The sequence below is a fragment of the Bos javanicus genome, chromosome 6, assembly GCF_032452875.1.
Source record: "Bos javanicus breed banteng chromosome 6, ARS-OSU_banteng_1.0, whole genome shotgun sequence".
Lineage (NCBI taxonomy): Eukaryota > Metazoa > Chordata > Mammalia > Artiodactyla > Bovidae > Bos > Bos javanicus.
The window spans coordinates 81414402-81434630 of record NC_083873.1 but is presented as its reverse complement, the minus strand read 5'-3'; the positions used below and the strand labels follow the sequence as shown (position 1 = coordinate 81434630).

The following is a 20229-nucleotide window of genomic DNA, read 5'->3' as shown; positions in this document are numbered from 1 at the left end:
ACATACCAAATAGGTAATGAGAGTTAACATGTCTTAACTGAAGAGAAAACCAAATACCGAGAAGTCCCCTATGCCCATTGGTAGCTTCAGGTACAATTTATTTTCTAAATTCAGTATGTAATGTGGATCACCCTTGCTCAGGTTTCTTCAGGCTTGACTGTAGATTGACTGTAGATCCGGGGAAACAACACTAATCTGTAAATCATACTGATGTTGCTTATTTATCTCTAGAAATGCATTGCACCACATTTGCATCACTTCATGTGTGTATACCATCTACAATTAAGTGCATGATTATTTCTCCATGTAATCTACAGCTTGCTATTCCTTTATATATAAAGTTTTATTAAATAAAAATTATGTTTCAGATATGCCTTTACGTTTATCAAGGAAATGAATCAGATTTTATTTAGGGTTGAATTTAAAGGAAAGTTTTAACTAACATTACCTTCACTTCTCTTTTTGAGTAACCTTCTTGGCATAGGTGAAGACGTATGTAACTGTAGAATCAGCAGTGGGAGTTAAACATAATCCATTGAATACATTGCATTGTTTTCCCTAAAATGCTTACAAAATCTTATTATTTCTAAGAATTTGTTTACCAGTATTATAAGGCAGCATGCTCTATTTGATTATCTATTTATATCATTTTTGTGAATGATATGTGGTAACTTTAGTTCAGAACACATTGACCTTTGTCTTCATCCAGATTGGTACACAGTATAAAGGGCCTTTGCATTCAAAGGATACTTTTTTACTGTTGCTGGGATTAAAATATCCTGCAGGTGCTTATCATGAAAATACCTGGGTGAAGTAGTATTCTGACAGGATGCTTTTAGTGCATGCATCCACTGCATCTTTCTCCTCTCATACTCTTAGTAGTTGAGGAGTAGAGGCCTGAGAGAAAAAGGAGAGGCCACTCGGTAGAAATTTCACTCCACTGGATTCTGTCTTAATGTGCTTATTACCCTACTGTGGTAGGAGGAACGAAGGCAGTGGGGTCATGAAGGCAGTAGACTGCACAGTCCCAGAAGATGTTCTACACAATGTAGTCTGTGTGAATAGTGCCTCTTGATGTTTTCCCGTGTACCAATGATATGTGGCCATTCTATGAGGAATGTCAAACATTTATTCTGTAAATAATTTACTGAGTGAATAAATAAATGTTGAAGGTTTGTCTTGGAAAATTAGGGTGTCACAGATGGTCCCATATAAATAAATATATGTGTTTAAACATAGTCATAATATGTATGTGCAAATATAAATGTATGAGTGTGTGTGTCATATAAAATTCCAACATAACTCTTTCTTCAATTTTAATGTGCTATCCCCAAACCTCTAAGTGGGGATCTTGTTGTTTTGGAAATATCCTTGGTAGGTCAGAAATCTAAGAATCGTTCTTGACATATCCTTCCTGCTCACTTCCCAGTTTCAATACCTCACAAGGTATTTATAAATTTCCCACCCAGCTCTCATAAAATCATCCACTTCTCTCTGTTTCCTTTTTCCTCCAATCTGTAAGCATATCTTGTTGGAAAGTTTATTTTTAAATAATGAATAGTTTTTTATATAGTTTTGGTTTTTGAACCATGTGAGTGTGTCACTCTACAAAAATACAAATCTGGTAGTTGCACAAACCCAACCGCCCAGTCCCTGCCTACTCCCAAGACACTTAAAGTACTTCAGTAGTTTCCTTTTTTTTAAGGTTTTTAAAATAACATTTATTTCTTAAAAGTTAACATGTGCATAATAGGAAACCAAAAAGCACAAGAAGCAAAAAACGAAGTCGTTCATAATCACAAGCAGTTTACCATTTGACATGTCCTTCTAGGTCTCATTTGTGTATTTTCACAACTAAGCATCCATTTTTATGTAATTAAGACTGTACAGTTATGTATCATGCTGTTTTACACATCATGAATATTTAAGGATGAACTGGGAGATTGGGTATGATGTAAACACACTACTGTATTTAAAATGGATAACTAATAAGGAAATAAGGATCTACTGTATAACACAAGAAACTCTACTCACTACTCTGTAATGGCCTGTATGGGAAAAGAATCTAAAAACGCACACATATATATGTATATGCAATAACTAATTCACTTTGTTGTATACCTGAAACTAACTCAACATTGCAAATCAACTCTACTCGAATGTATATGTATGTGTGTATATATATATATATATATGTATATATATATGTATATATATGTGTGTGTGTGTATATATATACACACATAATTGTCTCCTTCAAATAAAGTTTATAAAATAGCCTAAGATCCTTCATGGCTTTGCTCTTATTAGCTTTCTCAGTTCAGTTCAGTACAGTTGCTCAGTTGTGTTTGACTCTTTACAATCCCAGGAATTGCAGCATGCCAGGCTTCCCTGTCTATCACCAACCCCTGGGGCTTACTCAAACTCATGTCCATGGAGTCAGTGATGCCATCCAACCATCTCATCCTCTGTTGTCCCCTAATCCTCCTGCCTGCAATCTTTCCCAGCATCAGGGTCTTTTCCAATGAGTAAGCCCTTCCCATCATGTGGCCAAAGTATTGGAGTTTCAGCATCAGCATCAGCCCTTCCAGTGAATATTCAGGACTGATTTTCTTTAGGATTGACTGGTTGGATCTCCTTGCAGTCCAAGGGACTCTCAAGAGTCTTCTCCAACACCACAGTTCAAAAGTTAGTTATCTATTTTATAAATACTATGTTAAAATTATTATTTTTAAATAAGTAATTTTGTTTACCTTTGTACTTACCTGTAGGAAACATCATTGGTCACAAAATTGACAAATGTCTTTTAAATTAATCTTTACTTAGTCCTAAGATTCTCAGGCCAAATTTTCAAAGTTTCAAATATTAAATGGTATATGATTGGCATATGATATATTAACTGTTATAGAGGTCATCTTAGTGAGTTTGTAGACTTCAAAGCATCACATGCTAAAATGTGTTTATTTATAAATATAACCTTATTACAGACTTACATTTAATTACTTGGTTTCTTTGATAATCGAAATATGTTGTGATTTAATAAGGCTATAAATATAAGAAGCTAAAGTTGAGTAAACCTATTGTAATGATTATCATATATTAAGATTTACTAGGAGGTGACCATGTAGTTGCTGTCAGATCATTTTCATGTGACCTGATACACAAGGGCATGATAGACCTGACCCACAGTCTCTTAGCAGCTAAACCTTCAAGAAGCAGAATGCTAGACAGCTCATTAACATATGGCTTCAACCCAGAAGACAACCAAGAAGTGATTCAGGAGTCCCTGTCCATTAATCAATAGCAGATCATGATCTATCATTTCCATGTCTCCTTACTTAACTTCCTTTATAAGAATTTAACTACCTTTTCCATAATTATCTGATTTTAACAAGGTAACCGTATATGCTGGTTTCTGTTATCAACTTAAAATATAGAGTCCATTTATTTTTTGAAGGCTTACTTGTATGCCTGAATTTTCTATAATAAACTGCCTTAAAGTATTCAAATTTATTTATTTGAAATATTCTTTATTTTCAGGTACTAATAATATATTGAATCCGTTTATACAAGCATGTTTTCATACTTATTATTTATTATTATTTCTGAGAAAATTCATGCTATTTTTCCCTTAAGAATCATGTGAAATTTTTTTGAGTACAAAATTGTTAGCAAAAACCCATTTTGGAAGTTTCTGCTTTTTATTGAAGTGAATATGTTTGACAGAAGTAATTGAGTTCACATGAATCAAATGTTGCCTGCTGAGTTCTCTTGTGATTATGTTGCTGACTTACTCAGATGCAAGGCAAGACCACTAATCTTCATCAGTTGCTAGTGGAATGAAGTAGTAATTTGAAATTACCCCTAGATAATTATAGTTTCACTTATATCAAATGGAGGAAAGAGATTTAGATTGTAGGTCACTGCCAAAACCAGTGAGTGAAGAAGGTATATAGTGCATGCTCAAATACAGGGTAAGGGGGGTCACATGCCAAGGGCTGTGGAGAAAAAGCACTTATTAATTGTCCAACTGGGAAATGATTGCACAGCAAGGAAATGTAGTGAAAATACTGAGCTCAAGAAGGAGCCTTGATTCAGAAACAGTAAAGATACTGTAGGGAGTAGTATGTCGATCATTCAGACTTCTGGTGCATATTTATGTTTGAAACAAAATTGGCTGGAAATTTAAAGTATTAGGTGTTCACGTAATTATGCATTGGAGAGCCTAGTTATTTTTAATTAGGCATGTTACCAAAAAGCATCAAAGGGGTTGAACTTTGGTCCTATTTGGTATGCTCTTTTATGCAACAAAAGGAAACTAATTTTGATTTAAAAATTTTAACAAAAGACTGATTTTGAAATCACAGAGTGATTGGTGTCAGTGGTGTGTGAGTCCGTGTGTGTGTGTGTGTGTGTGTATGTGTGTGTGTGTGTGTGTCTGTCTGTCCTATTGCTGTGAACCACCACTGAGACAATTAAGTGATTAAGTCATTTCATCTATTTGCAGGTATCCGACTAGATTTTCTTTTTACCTCCTCACTTGAATAATTTTGGACCAATTCTATTGAATGTTATGACTTTTTATGTTAATATTATGTTTAATATTAAAATGTTAGTGTGCTTTTTCCCCCCCGAATCAAGGTTTCAAAACACTGGTAATATTGGTATTTGGGGCCAAATACTAGTTGTTTGGGGGGATCCTGTTCACCGTAGGACATTTACCAGCTTACTGGCTTCCCTAGTGGTTCAAATGTAAAGAATTCTCCTGTAGTGCAGGAGTCCTGGGTTTGATCCTTGGGTTGGGAAGAGTCCCTGGAGAAGGGAACAGCTACCCACCCCAGTATTCTAGCCTGGATAATTTCATGGACTGTATAGTCCTTGGGTTTGCAAAGAGTTGGATACGACTGATCAATTTTCACTTTGGCCTCTCAGTCACTAGATTAAGTAGGGTACTCCGCTCCTGATTTTTAATAGCCAAAAATGCCTCCATGTATTGCCAAATGTTCCTTCGGGGCAAAATCTCTCTTAGTTGAGAACCACTAACTGAAATATATTCCCTCTGCCTATATTAACAGATGTGCTGCTGAAACTAAATACATTTATAGATTAGTTACCTATGCAAACGTGGACAATTTTCTAAAGAATGAAAGACCTGTACATTTCTTAAAATGGGTGTACATTTTGAAACTTGCCTAATTTAACTTGATTATGGAGACATGGAATATCTGGAAATATGCTGCTGGTGAGAGGCAACGTACTCTGTAGTTTCTTAAGCACGCAGATTCTGGACCAGAATACCTGGATTCAAATCTTGCTGCTTCCATTTATCAGTTATATAACCAATGTCCAAGTTATCAGATCTCTTTATTCCTTGTTTTCCTCATCTCTGTTAATAGCTACCTCATAGCAATCCTATGAAAAATTATATGAAAATTATTTAGAATAGTGCCTAGAAAACAGTGCTTATTCAATAAACATTAGCTTTGTCTTAGCTCTCACATTATACAGGAATATGTGTCTGTCTATTGGAAAATACATGGTAGCTTTGACTTATAAAAATTCTCTAGTTTATTCAAACTAGAGAGCATATCCTTGAATAGTATCATTTATCAAAGGATGATCCTACATTTTTATTTACTGGGTGGTCAAAACTGTGTAAATATATTGTAACCTCCTTTATGAAAGATTTGCTCTCCCGTTTGATATTATCACTCATTCTTTAAGTTATCATACTAGGCACTGTCTAGTACATATGTATACAGTTCCTGTGTCCTACGAATGCAGACAGATAGCTTACAAACATACATATGAACTCACACCTGCAGTCACAACTTACGAGAATTGTTACTGGCAGGGTGAGTATGCAAGTTTAGGAAGGTGGTAAGAAAATGTTTCTCTAAAAGGGTGATGTTTAATGTAGAGGTGGAAAAAAAGCTGTATGAAGAGGACAGGGTACAGCTTAACAAGCAGAAGAAATCTTTCAATGCAGAGATCTATCATATTATATTAATTTTGGATATAGCTCTTTTCTTTCTACAGTTATATTAAAATGTATTTGCATATTAAAATCTGAGAATAAAAAGGATTCTACTCCCTGAAATTACCTGCTAAAAGAGGCTATTTATATACATATTATAGTTACCTTAAAGACAGAGAATTCCTAATAATACCTAGGGTCAAATAGATGCATATCAAATATGAAACAACTCAGTTTATTTCTGAGTAATACTGGTGAATGGCAACTTGCAAATTATTATACCAATTGAAAGAATAACACCTTTTGTTTTTTAAGAACTTAATGTTTCATTGGTTCAGCAGTTGTTGGTAACTTGTGAATCTTCAACTATATGTACATAGTTAAAAAAGATAAAGATTTGGCTGTAAAGGAAAGGACATAGATGCAGCAAACACTCCATAATCCCTCCTAGACAAACTTTTGCTCTTGATTTTGCATTCCTACTTTCTCACTCAGACAAGGAGTATACTAGGCAAAGTCTTGAGTCTCCCTTTCCTATCCCATATTTAGAATAAATATAAAAAATAGATGCTATGACTCAGATTTGCAGTGATAACTACTTTGTACATTTTATTTTGAGTCAGTCTCTAGAAAGTCTCGGAGAAGGCAATGGCAACCCACTCCAGTACACTTGCCTGGAAAATCCCATGGATGGAGGAGCCTGGTGGGCTGCAGTCCATGGGGTCGTGAAGAGTCAGGCACGACTGAGCGACTTCACTTTCACTTTTCACTTTCCTGCATTGGAGAAGGAAATGGCAACCCACTCCAGTGTTCTTGCCTGGAGAATCCCAGGGACAGAGGAGCCTGGTAGGAGGCCATCTATGGGGTCATGCAGAGTTGGACACGACTGAAGCGACTTAGCAGCAACAGCTAGAAAGTCTTATGATGACAGCACATTCCATATTGTTATTGTGCAAAGGAATTTTAGTATTATTGATCGGGAGCTCCATTATGACCCGTTGGATGGAAAATTGTTATATTTATGTTCAAGTGGTTCATACAAAAAAAATCTCTTGATAAAAAGTATTTGTTTAAATGATGTTCATTGAATAGACTACTTTTGTTATAATAAATTAATATAGAAATATATAGAACTTATACAGAAATACAGACATAAATTAATATGAAAAGATAATTCTGAGAAAAATTGTTTAATGATAAAGGCTTTATATATTGCCATATATCTGAATTGTTATATTCAGAACTGATTTAACTTTTATAATTTAAATAATGTGCTGGGAAACCAAAAGATAGTCCTTCTGTTTTATTACTTGCTTTTTTTTATTACCCAGATCGGAGCAGAAGGATTTTCACCAAGTTTGATAACATAAATCAGTATAGCTGTCATGGGAAAAGTTGTTTGTACAGGAAAATTTAATGTTGAAAACTCACATAGTGTGATTCAACAAATATCTCCATGTTCTTAGATTCTTAAGAGCAAAAAATTAAAAAAGAAATGAATGTAAATGATAAGAAACAAAGTAGCCAACACTGGCATAAAATCATTAAGCAGACTTAAAACCTCAAAATTGATCTGAAATGACCAGGAGATTTTTGCATGCACAAAATAGAGGACTTTGGGCTTGAAGGTGATACAGCTCTCAGTTCAAATCTCATGCTTCTATTTGGTAGTTATGTGACTGCGGCCAAATACAAAATCATATTGAGTCCAACTTTCCTCCTGGGTGTAATGTTAAATAGTACACAAGGGACCTGTAGAGATAACCTTTTGATATAGATTGTAATTATATAGCTTTTGACAGTTTTAGACCTAATGAAATTGTTTCCTTTTTTCTTTCTGCTAATTACTTCTTGACTTTGGAATGCCATATTAAATACCAATGCATTCTACTGTGGTCATCAGTAAAAAATGTTGGCAAATTAGGAGAAAAAATCAAACCACAGCAAACTAGAGAAAAAGGCACAAAATGGCACTTATGTCCAATTCATTCCAATTTATGAATTACATTTTTGGAGTGCTTTTTTTTTATTGGCTTATAGAGGTTATTCACATGATTTAACATTTCCTCCCACTGAAGAGATTATTGGGACCAGTTTTTATCTAATTCTTCTCTTCTATACACTTTTACAGTGCAACACAATAATTTTAATAATTTGAAACCATATTATTGCTGGGCAAACCTATAAGAGATTCTTATTCCATTGTGTGGTGCTGGCCAGAGCTGCAGTATTCTTTTTAAGCTCCTTAGGTGACTGTAACATTGGCTCAGATTAATGAGTATCATGATAGTTTGGATTAAGTTTTGGTGGCTTTTAGTATTTTGTGTAAATTTGTACTCTAAAACCTCATCCAGGGAAGGCCACAGATTTTGATTCCTGAAGACCAGTTTCTCTGTGCCCCCTGACCCCATGAAGAGGTCCTACACTCATAAACCTTTTTGGCTCTCCTTGTGTATATGGCAGTCTTTTACCCAGTGTCTTTTTTTTTTTTTTTCTGTATTCCAATAAAAACTTATTTATATAAACAGGTGACAGGAAGAAATTGGATCATAGGTTATACTTTACCAACTGATTTATACCCAAATATACTGCTGTTCAGTCGTTCAGTCATGTCCCAGCTCTTTGTAACCCCAGGGACTGCAGCATACCAGGCTTCCCTATCTTTCCCTATATCCTGGAGTTTGCTCAAACTCATGTCCATTGTGTTGATGATGCCATCCAACCATCTCATCCTCTGTTACCCCCTTCTTCTCCTGACCTCAGTATTTCTCAGCATCAGGGACTTTTCCAATGAGTAGGCTCTTTGTATCAAGTGGCTGAAATATTGGAACTTCAGCTTCTCCATCAGTCCTTCTGATGAATATTCAAGGTTGGTTTTCTTTAGGATTGAACCTGTATCAACAACACAGAAATGATAAGCATATTAATGCTTTGTCTTATTCCATCTAACTTTTCAAAGTCTTCTCTTTTTCTCCTCCTCCTCCTCTTCCTCAGTGCCTTCTTAAGAGTGCAGCCGGTTCTTCAAGGTTTCAGACTCTGAAAGGGCTTCCCACTTGACACAAGGTTATGGTCTCTTTCCCTGGACCCTGGAATATTAAAAGACAAGTCTACAGTTTCCCACACTCATCTTCAGCCCTTCTGGCCTGCAGAGAGGCAGGATAGGATCAGCATTAAAGGTAGCACTCTATGCTTCAGCTCCCTCTGTCTTTTCTGCCGCCTGTGGATTTCTTTTCTCAGATTTACAAATTTATTGCTGTCTTAAAATTTCCCCGCATTAAAACAAAGCACAGCAAATGAGTCCTGCCAAGTGGCAAAACAAACAACTTAGTAACAAGTTTGATATCCTTTATTCAAGAGAAAATAACCCATGAATTGTGGGAGTATAATGCCTCGCCACCTGTAGGACCCTTTTCTTGGATTTTGAGTAGTGTGAGATTTTTAGAGCATTAGAAGAGGCAACATGGAAGCAGAAAATGATTGGCTAAGAGATCTGGATTTCCTTACAATAGCAGGTCATACTTTCTAGGGTAAGGTGGACTGACTAAAGGAGAAGGCAATGGCACCCCACTCCAGTACTCTTGCCTGGAAAATCCCATGGATGGAGGAGTCTGGAAGGCTGCAGTCCATGGGGTAGCAAAGAGTTGGACACTACTGAGCGACTTCACTTTCACTTTTCACTTTCATGCATTGGAGAAGGAAATGGCAACCCACTCCAGTGTTCTTGCCTGGAGAATCCCAGGGACGGTGGAACTTGGTGGGCTGCCCATCTATGGGGTCGCGCAGAGTCGGACATGACTGAAGCGACTTAGTGGCAGCAGCAGGACTGACTAAAGCTGGGTTGTAGGATACTGGTTGCGGTATGTTAGGTTTCTCCTAAGTGCAGGCTGATTTAGGTTTAGATTTGCGAAATGTGCTCGGCTGCTGCGTTGTCCTCTTGTTTTGTGAGTCCTGGTATATAAATTGACTTTGTGTGTGTGTGTGTGTGTGTGTGTGTGTGTGCGCGTGCTCAGTTGTGTCCAACTCTTTGCAACCCCATTGACTGTAGCCCACCAGGCTTCTTTGTCCATGGAATTTTCCAGGCAAGAATACTGGTGTGGGTTGCCATTTCCTACTCCAGTGGAATCTCCCCAACTCAGGAATAGAACCCATGTCTCTTGTGTCTCCTGCAGTGGCAGGAAGATCCTTTACCATTGCCTCACCTGGGAAGCCCCAAACTTTGTTCCAGTTAATTTAGTAATTCTAGATGTTTGTACCTAGAGTGTTTCCAGCTTTACTTAGAACTTTATGTTGTTGGAACCAGAAGACTTGGGTGAACTTGGAAACTCTTAAGTTTCAGTCTACATTTCCCTAAGTACCAGTGCCCAAATATAAAAGTTTTAATGTTGAAAAATTATTACTGACCTATAGGAAGCTAAAATTAGTGAAAGATATATAGGTCCCAGTCTGAAACACTCTCCACCTGTCAGATGCAAAATTCATTAGTAATAATTTTATCATAACTTAAAAGAAATTCCTTTTTTTTCAAATATACATTTCATTTATGTTTTAGTCAACACATTTTATTTTAGTAAAGTGTTAACAGCTGAAAAAAAATCAAACGAACATTTACCAAGTAAAGTACCTTTTTAAATGAGAATTGACATTTTAACATGGAAATGTATAGAGAAAAGGATATCTTTTACTTTCCTTCTTCTGCTTGTTTCTTTAGAATTAAAATGATTTACAGAAGACTGGGAAATAATTTTTCCATTTCTGTACATTCTTTCCACATTCCTTTATCAGAAGTCTTTCAAACTTCTTCAAAAAATTATTTAAAAAATTAATTTCAAGAAAAGGACATCCTGGCTTTGAGAAAGGAGTATAAAAAAATTTCTGAAATTTGGAAACAGAAACTAGTAGTCATACTGTTTTGTTTAAAACAGTTTCAGCATCAAGCATACTGAATGTTACCTGCAAAATTTACTTTCATGTCATTAGCCACCTTGGTAATTATAATAAATATTTCATCCTGAATAAAGAAAACAAAAGACAGGAGTTTAGAAGTGCTATGTTAATATGCTATTTATTGAAATAAGAATAGTAATATTTTTTCACAGTACTAAAAATGGAGCCATAATACTGATGTAAATCTTCCTATACTTATAGACTCTTTATTATACCACAATAACTAAAACAAAATTATCCCTTTGCAGAAAAAAAGAACCTTAATTTGGGAGTGGGAACAACATATTTAAATTTTAGCACATCCAGTGACATTACTTTAGCTAATCAGGATTTAACTTATTAATTGTAAATTTTATGATCATCAGTAAAGTGGTAAAGTGTTGTCCAGAGTTTGGAAGTAGGGAGAGTATCAACCTGCCTAGTATCACACAGCCACCACATTTTAAACTTGACATTAGAATGGTATGTTAATTTCAGATTCTCCATTCTACTGTTGTACTTTGAACAGTATGTAAACACCTTTAACCACAAATTGATTTGTAGTCTGTAACCACATATAGCATCCATGGTAATCCTAAGTAAAAATCTCTGATTCTTCTTAACACCATATTTCTATTACAACTAATACATTAAATATTTTCTGCTGTACATGTTTAGATTTATGTAGTATACCTCCTGTATGGATTAGCCTTGAAAAATCTACTTAAGTGCTTTGGAGGGTTGCACAGAGACCTGACTGCCTCTAAGCAACTAATAAGATGCTTAGTTTAATTTGTAGGTATCTATCTGTCTAATTGATTTATTTATATATCTAGTTTATACTACTCACAGGAAAAAAAGACTAAGTATGCTGTTTACCTAAACAGTATAATTTATTGCCTTTTAATTAGACTGTATATTAGTTCAGAGGGACATGCCTATTGTTATAAAGAAGGAAGGCATGGAGTCACTAGCCCTAGCATAGTTTTTCTCTAAAATTGTATCACTCATTAGCTTTTACATTAAAAATATGAATTATAGCTATTCATGGTCTCATAACTGGTTTTCTTTATGGAAATGCTTTTGTATCCTTTATTATTTCTGGTCATGGATGTAGATCACATCTTATCCTCTAGTGTTTGATTCTCTTTGTTGTTTAAATCTTTGTCTTCATTTATGGCTGACCAGTAGGGTTCATCCTTAAGAACTCAAGTGATTTGTTGATGTGCTTTGATCTTTTCTGAGCTTGAAGATATCCTCCTCATTCGAGTGCTGTTGATATATAGTTTTTTAAAAAGAAAAGGAAAGGGAAGAAAGAAGAGCCACAGTTTGGGGGAAGTAACAATTAGAGCAAATGATAATTTGACTGATGGATAACTCCATTTCTTTGATGGAATTGTTAGCAGGAATCAGACATAGAGAATGAACGCTCCAAAGTTCCTGCTGTGTGATTGTGCAGGAACCTAATAATACACTGCTCCGTATGAATAAGGGCTTTTCCTCTGATGAATTCTAAGTGCTGGGGAGAGGATTCTATTCAGACATTTCTTAAATAAAGAACAGGAGTATCAAAATTTTATTTTCCATTTTATGGATTGAGAAGTAACATGATGTGATTTCCCCCAAATTTCCCAGTACTCCCTCACACTTCCCTCTATGGCACTAACTCTAGTTTTGCACCTCACAATCAGGGAACAACATATTCACTGGCTCCTGTGAAAGATTCCCCCGTGTTCACCTAGTCCCAGTATTTTCCAATGCTAAAAGCTTCTTTTTTTAGAACCAGACTGACCCGTATTATTTATTTATTTAAAATTCTCTTTAGAAGGTTTTGTGTGTCATCTGTTTTTGCTCTTTTGGTTCAAGCATGATTTAATATGTCAACACTGGTTTGCTTAACTGGCTTTGATTGTCTTCCATACTTTACTCAGAATGAGGCAGTCTCCTTTCAAGCATGTTGCTGCCCAGATAAATGAAATGTCACAACAGTGAGGTCTCCTTGTTTTATGACAGCAGTAGCTTTTTCTTGAACACAGTCAGTGGCTGGAGAGAGTGTGGTGAGGGCATTTACACAGTAATAATAGAACCCACTTAAGTCAGCCTTCCCTCTTTGGACCCAAGCAGACAAGCAGCAAAAGATAATGCACTTAAACTTAGGGGAACTTCACTCTTAATTCAGGTGAAAATGAAGTTAAATCCAAAATAGAAACTTTTCCCCCACTATGGACAAAAGGAAAAAAAATCTGTTAGTAGTTGCCTCAAAATAATACTCAAGGATAGCACCTTATTTTTATGGTTTGATTTCTTCCATGCTTTATTGCCAGTCCCTGAGATGTTATTGCTCTCAGTACATAAAGTTAGAAACTAATCCACAGGGAAAAAAAAAAATGTTTCCACTGTCTCCCACAATAAAGGTATTGTTTATGATTTTGAAACCTGGATTCGATTTTAAAGATTGGAGGCTCACGAAGCTTAGTACTTGGCACAGAGCAAATCCTCAGTACATGCTAGTTAGCTGTAAAAGTTGAAAGTGATTTCAATGAAAAATAATCCTAGAAAAACACCAATACAGTATACTAACGCATATATATGGAATTTAGAAAGATGATAACAATAACCCTGTGTACGAGACAGCAAAAGTGACGCTGATGTATGGAACAGTCTTATGGACTCTGTGGGAGAGGGAGAGGGTGGGAAGATTTGGGAGAATGGCATTGAAACATGTAAAATATCATGTATGAAACGAGATGCCAGTCCAGGTTCAATGCACGATACTGGATGCTTGGGGCTAGTGCACTGGGACGACCCAGAGGGATGGTATGGGGAGGGAGGAGGGAGGAGGGTTCAGGATGGGGAGCACATGTATACCTGTGATGGATTCATTTTGATACTTGGCAAAACTAATACAATTATGTAAAGTTTAAAAATAAAATAAAATTCAAAAAAAAAAATTCAAAAAAAAAAAAAAAAGAAAAATAATCCTAGGCAAAGTGCTGAAGTTTTGCTTGTTTGTGTTTTTTGAACTAACATTTGCTTGAGTTGCTTTCATCACCCTGGGATATTGGCCTATCCTTCTAGGAGACTTGGAACCCTGGGAGTTGGGAGCACTCTGTCCAGTCTGCATTGAGGCAGCTTCTCAGGTCAGGGCCTGTAAAGACTGAGGAGGTTTCTGAGTGTGAGTGTATGTGAGTGTAAATGTGAACTTTTAAATTTCAATTTAAGAGAGAAATAAACTGGGCCAACCAAGCCTGTGGCAAGGAATTAAATGTATGTTAAGGAATGGAGGAGGGCACGATAACCCACTCCAGTATTCTTGCCTAGAGAATCCTGAAGCCTGGGACGTTACAGTCCATAAGGTTGCAAAGAGTTGGACACGACTGAAGTGACTTAGCATGCATGCACAAGAGCGGAGAGTCCATTAATAATAAACTTTGATTATGGACTGAAAGAGGAAATTAATCATTCAGGAGACAGAGGCAAAAAAAAAATCTGAATTTTAGAAAAATCTGATGAAAATGAAAGTCTTAATCAAGGACAACCTGCATCATCAAGGGGAAGACTGGCCAGAGCAATCCCATGATCAGATCTCAAAAGACAAATTATTTTCATCTGAGGTCAGAAGATAATGGAATGCAAACTGAGAGAAAAAGAAAAAAAAAAACAAACAAAAAACGTTCCTAGAAAATACAAATTTGGCCAAAGAGAATATTTTGACTTTCAAGTCTGTGTGAAAAGCAATAATATACTAGAAATAATAGAGATTCCAAGAAATAAGGCCAATAAATGACAAATGACAAAAACTGACAATAAATGACAATTCTGAATGCCAGAATTGTCAGAGTATCTTAAATGGGGTAGTAAGGAAGAAGAAGGGTTGACACAGGTGCAGAGACCTGCTGTGTGCTGGTACCATTAAATGTTTTATTCACATTCTCTCTTTTAAGCTTGACAGCATCCTGTGAGCCATAGTTTCTGGGGTAACTGAAGCACAGAGAGGTTAGTTTTAACTAAAACTAGAAAGTGGCATACTGGCATTTTAATCTAGGTGTGTTTGTTTCAAATCTGTATTTCCCACTTTCTTTTATGTTCTCCATTAAAATGGTTTTGAACTGCACTTAATTTTGTCACCCACATCTATGTGAGCAGCCCTGCACTGTACATCAGAGGTAGAGGCACCCTGGAGAGACCTAGTAGCCACCAGAGTCCCCTGGAGGAGATTCTTGCCCCCATATTCACACCTCAAACGGAGGACACGGAAAGGCATTTTGAGGGAGAAGGATTTGTAGCAACAGCTGCTGCTGCTAAGTTGCTTCAGTCGTGTCCGACTCTGTGCGACCCCATAGACGGCAGCCCACCAGGATGCCCTGTCCCTGGGATTCTCCAGGCAAGAACACTGGAGTGTGTTGCCATGTCCTTCTCCAGTGCATGAAAGTGAAAAGTGAAAGTGAAGCCGCTCAGTCGTGTCCGACCCTCAGCAACCCCATGGACTGCAGCCCACCAGGATCCTGCATCCATGGGATTTTCCAAGCAAGAGTACTGGAGTGGGTTGCCACAGGGAATAGAACAAATAAAGCAAAGCAAGACTGAGTGAGAAAAATGAAAGGAACTTGTAAGAGCATGAAGCTCTGACCTTGGAGAGTAGAGGCCCTATAATCAGGAACCAAACTAGACTTGATTACATATTTTCTATGTGAATATTGATGAAGTGGTTAGATAGCATCATCAACTCAGAGGACATGCATTTGAGCAAACTCCAGGGGATATAGTGGAGGACAGAGGAAACTGGAGTGCCGCAGTTCATGGAGTGCCAAAGAATCTGACATGACTGAGTGACTAAACAACAACAACATGTGAATATTCAAATAGGTGGAAGAAAAAACTTTTTGGAATAAGCCTAATTTATATGCTGAGAGAGAGTGAGAGATTGGGTTGTGAGAGTGAGAGTGAGAGATTGAGAACTATAGATGCATTTTTGACTTCTGCTTTTTGGATACTTGTGCATGTGAATTACTTTGCCTTTTGTCTGCTCTCATAAGTAGTATAGGAAATTTTTTTCTCTTTAACATTTTAGCCTTTGGAGTAAAGGGCTTCCCTGGTAGTTCAGATGCTCAAAGATTCTGCCAGCAATGCAAGAGACCTGAGTTCGATCCCTGGGTTGGGAAGATCCCCTGGAGAAGGGAATGGCAACCCACTCCAGTATTCTTACCCGGAGAATTCCATGGACATAGGAGCCTGGTGTGCTGCAGTCCATGGGATCACAAAAGAGAAATATGACTGAGTGACTAATACTTACTTGGAATAAAGGGTCGTTTTATTGAAGTTTTGTTTGTTTTGCTGCTTTTATTTCATCTGGGGATGGGGTAAGGAAGGAAAAACAATGAAACTGTACTGTATAATGTGAGTGTGGAGGTTTTGTACGGATTCAGGCTTGGGGAAAACCTCTGCACCTCAAGGACCTGTGTGACCTTTGAATTTCCACATCCACAGAAAAGAAACTAAATGATTCTCTGCCTCCCCACCACTTCTGATATTACACAGTTTTCAGGTAAAAGGATTCTTACTGGACACTTCCATTTTGAAGTATATTCATGTCTGTCTTGATTGTTGGAAGTTGAAATGAAATACAGAACAAATATAATATAAAAATTTTTAAATGACCAAACATATCTTCATAAACAAAATAGTAAAATTAAAGTAATTGTTACTTCTCTGTTCACCTATCTAAATTAAACAGTGAGCCTGATAATAAAATGTCCTTATGTTCTAATGAGTGAAACAGAAATGTTCTGGGAAAAAATAGCATCTATTCATACATTTTTGGACCCCACTAAATGCCAAATATATAGAAGCAATATAACTCTGACAGATAAAGACCAAAACGGAGGGGATAAATGTTCCTTTTCTCTATTTTTGTCCAATTGGTTTCTAGTTTATAACATAGTTTTTAAATGCTTCTTAGAGCTTGTTGATTTACAAATGCTAGGTATATCAAATGTTTTATATTTTCTGTATAGAAAGGTCAGATACACAACTAAATATAATTGTGATCTCCAATAATTCTCACTAATCCCCGACCTTTCCGGCGAGGTTTTTCTTTGATCCTAGAGACCAAAAGATTTGTCTTTGTATTTGTATTCTGTCATTTCAGCTTCTTTGCTACTAAAGTGAATATATCCTGTTTAAACTCAGGAAAGTACTGACTACATTAGCTCTGACCGTTAATTAAAACACACTTGGAACATATTTTTTTCTCACTGGAGTGGTATTTGACCTTGAAAAACTCTGAGGCCCAACTCTCAGACAAGATTTATGTTTTTTCCTCCAATTCTTAATTATATTTTTCTAATACAAGCTGCTCTGTCGTGTATTGTTTTTTTGGTTTTACTTATGACTAGTTCTACTTATATCCTCTCTTAATTTCCTTTTTTTACCCTTCCATAATAGGTCTTTCTATTACAAATTTATTTCCTTCATTTAAATACCTTTACTCTTTGAGAAGCTGTTAATTCCTGAAGAGAAAGATATTTTGGCTTTATTATTTTTTTTGCCTTACTCTTCCAAAAAAGGATGTTTGGTTTTGTTAAGAGTATTATTGTGATATGTAAAGACATAGCCTGACATAAATGTTTGTTAAGTGTGTGCAGGAATTTTTCTGTACAATAAATCCATTCTTTCTGTTCCATCATTAGAAGTGGTGATAATCTTGTTGATGATATTAAGATAATAATGATAACATGCCTAGCACTTCTATAGCAAATTTTATGTGGCATAGAGTCTACTGAATACTGTTTATTTATTATATAATTCATTCCACAAGCCTTATGAATCATGTATGGTTTTTAAGTTTTATGGAAAAACAAGCAGACATAGAGAGTTTATGTAACAAGGGTATCAGTCAGTAAGTAGTGGAGTTGGATGAATGCCCAGGCCATTTGTTTAAGTCTCTGCTTTTAATTTCTATACCACACACTGGTAGTGGAGATACCAGCACACTGTATTTTACAAGCGTTGGTTTTATTGTCTCTCCAAAATTTTCTTTGATTTTTCTCATCAAGAGATAACCACTTCAAAAGAGTAAAGAACATGTATGTAATTATTACATGATTGATAAATATGTAAATAGACTACCTAATAATATTCTCTTAGGATGTTGTTTTGATTAAAAATATCAGGAATATTTACACACTTGATAATTTTCTCTCAAATGGGAATAGTTCAAATGCAAAGAATCTCTATCAACAATGACATTGACGTATTGCAAACTCTATTTAAAAATAAACATACACTTAAGAACTAAGAGAGCAGCATTTTCACTTAGAAGTATATTCATAAAAAGCTAGTAGAGATTCTTTTCTACTAGATACTCAGCTTCTGCTCACATGTAGTATCTCTTGTCCACCACTCCCCCTAATTTTAAAGGTACAATAGAGAAAAGGTTCACATGTATAGGTACGCTTTGTCACTTTGGAGCATTTTTTGGAGGGGAGTAAGGAAGCTGTGTGTTTCACTTAAAAATCTAAAAAGATCTTTTCTCTATTATCAAACATTTGAAAGAAATTTTTTTAAAATAGGGATTTAAAATGTTGTTATTTTAATTTTAAAATACAGCTAAATAATAACTTGGATAATATGATTAAAACAAAGATTAGCATTTTTAGGTGAAGATAATTTATCTCTTCTCAGGCATCACTTTGACTGTCTATCCGATAGTGATTTAATCACAAAGAATGAGGTATTATATTCTGAATAAATTCATAGGAGTTTATTTTTGAAGAAAACCTTCCCGCTATAAATTTTAGTTATACCTTGTCCATTTAATTCATTTTATTATTTTAAGAGGAAAGGGGAATTTCTTCATTGCACTAGTCAAAGGATTGGATTTAAACTATAGGAATTTACTGAGTCTAGTTGGCTTGGTCATATATTGATATTTTAGCTAAATATTTTTTTACCAAATTAATATGTGTTGTTAATATTCTATATAATTTACTCTGTAAGTAAACAGGGTATGTTTATTTATACTTAGCATATTTTATTTTTATGCTATGTATCTTGTACATGATTATTATGTCTATAATCTGCATTTTGGAAAATGCATGATATTAAAATATAATTTTATTTTTTATTATTTTATGTAAAAAGTAACATAATATTTTTCATTTCACAAAATAAAACTTTACATGTTCTGAAGGGTGATAACCATAAGCCATAGGGAAAAGTGCTGGACCACATTCAAATTAGCCTTATTGTTCTATAATATCTTACTGGAGTAAAGGTTAATTAGTACCATAGGCAATATGCATTATTCATCACTGCAATCAGGCTTTTATTCTGCTGGGTCTTTATCATCTGCAAATTGTTGTTCTTCTTATAACAAAACCTTGATAAACTATTGTCATATTTAATTTCACTTAACTATATTGGTGATACATACATTAGTTCATGTGCTTTAAATATTCTGAAGATGTCATCCCATCTAAAAAAATCGGAAGATTAAAGACTAATGTCCTCTTTTGTAGGAGGACATAAACTTTGAAGACAAGGAACATAAATTATTGTTGCTTATTCTGGGTTCTTTTTTTAACTTTTAATTCATTTTTTCTGTATCCTGTAGAGAAAGCTTTAATAATATCATGAATAGTGGGAATAATTTCTCATTAAATACTGATTTTTAAAATAAATTTTCCTCTTATATTTAGAAAATTAATTTCCTCTCTCTCAGCAGAATATAAACTCCCTGAGACTAGGGACTTTGTATAAAAGTAGCACATAGAACAATGACTGACTTTTACCTTAAAATGTATTTTTAAATGACTTTAATGAAGATGTGTGTACATTTGCAATTAAAAATATGTCTGTACACATAACAGCTTAGTAGCACTTTTCAGTTCAGTTCAGTTCAGTTGCTCAGTCGTGTCCGACTCTGCAACCCCATGGACTGCAGCACGCCAGGCTTCCCTGTCCATCACCAGGAAAGAACACCTGGCCTCAGTTCTAGTTCCTGTATTTTCCCTCCTTTTATATAAAGGATACAAGGCAGGAGGAGAGTGGAGGTAGTTGCAAAGAAAGAAATGATGATCCATTATGTAATTCAAAGCTGTAGAATCAACAGAAAGTCATGTAGCACTAGTCTCAATTGTCATTTCCCTTCATTCTACACCACTGCAGACTGAATCTTCAGTAAATATAGGTAAATTTTTAAATTTCTTCATTTTTTCAGAAATTAGATGCTATATACAGCACAGCTGGGAACCAGTTGCAAGACATGTTGGAATGCAATTTTAACTTTTCCTCTTTCTCCAGAGACTTACACAGGTTACTTTCATAGA

The 20229-nt window shown here is 35.6% G+C and overlaps 1 protein-coding gene across 13 annotated transcripts in view; it reads left to right on the top strand.

Moving 5' to 3' along the window:
• EPHA5 (EPH receptor A5) overlaps window positions 1-20229 on the top strand; it is a 415456-nt gene that overhangs the window by 84495 nt on the left and 310732 nt on the right. The gene's annotated exons all lie outside the window — the stretch shown is intronic.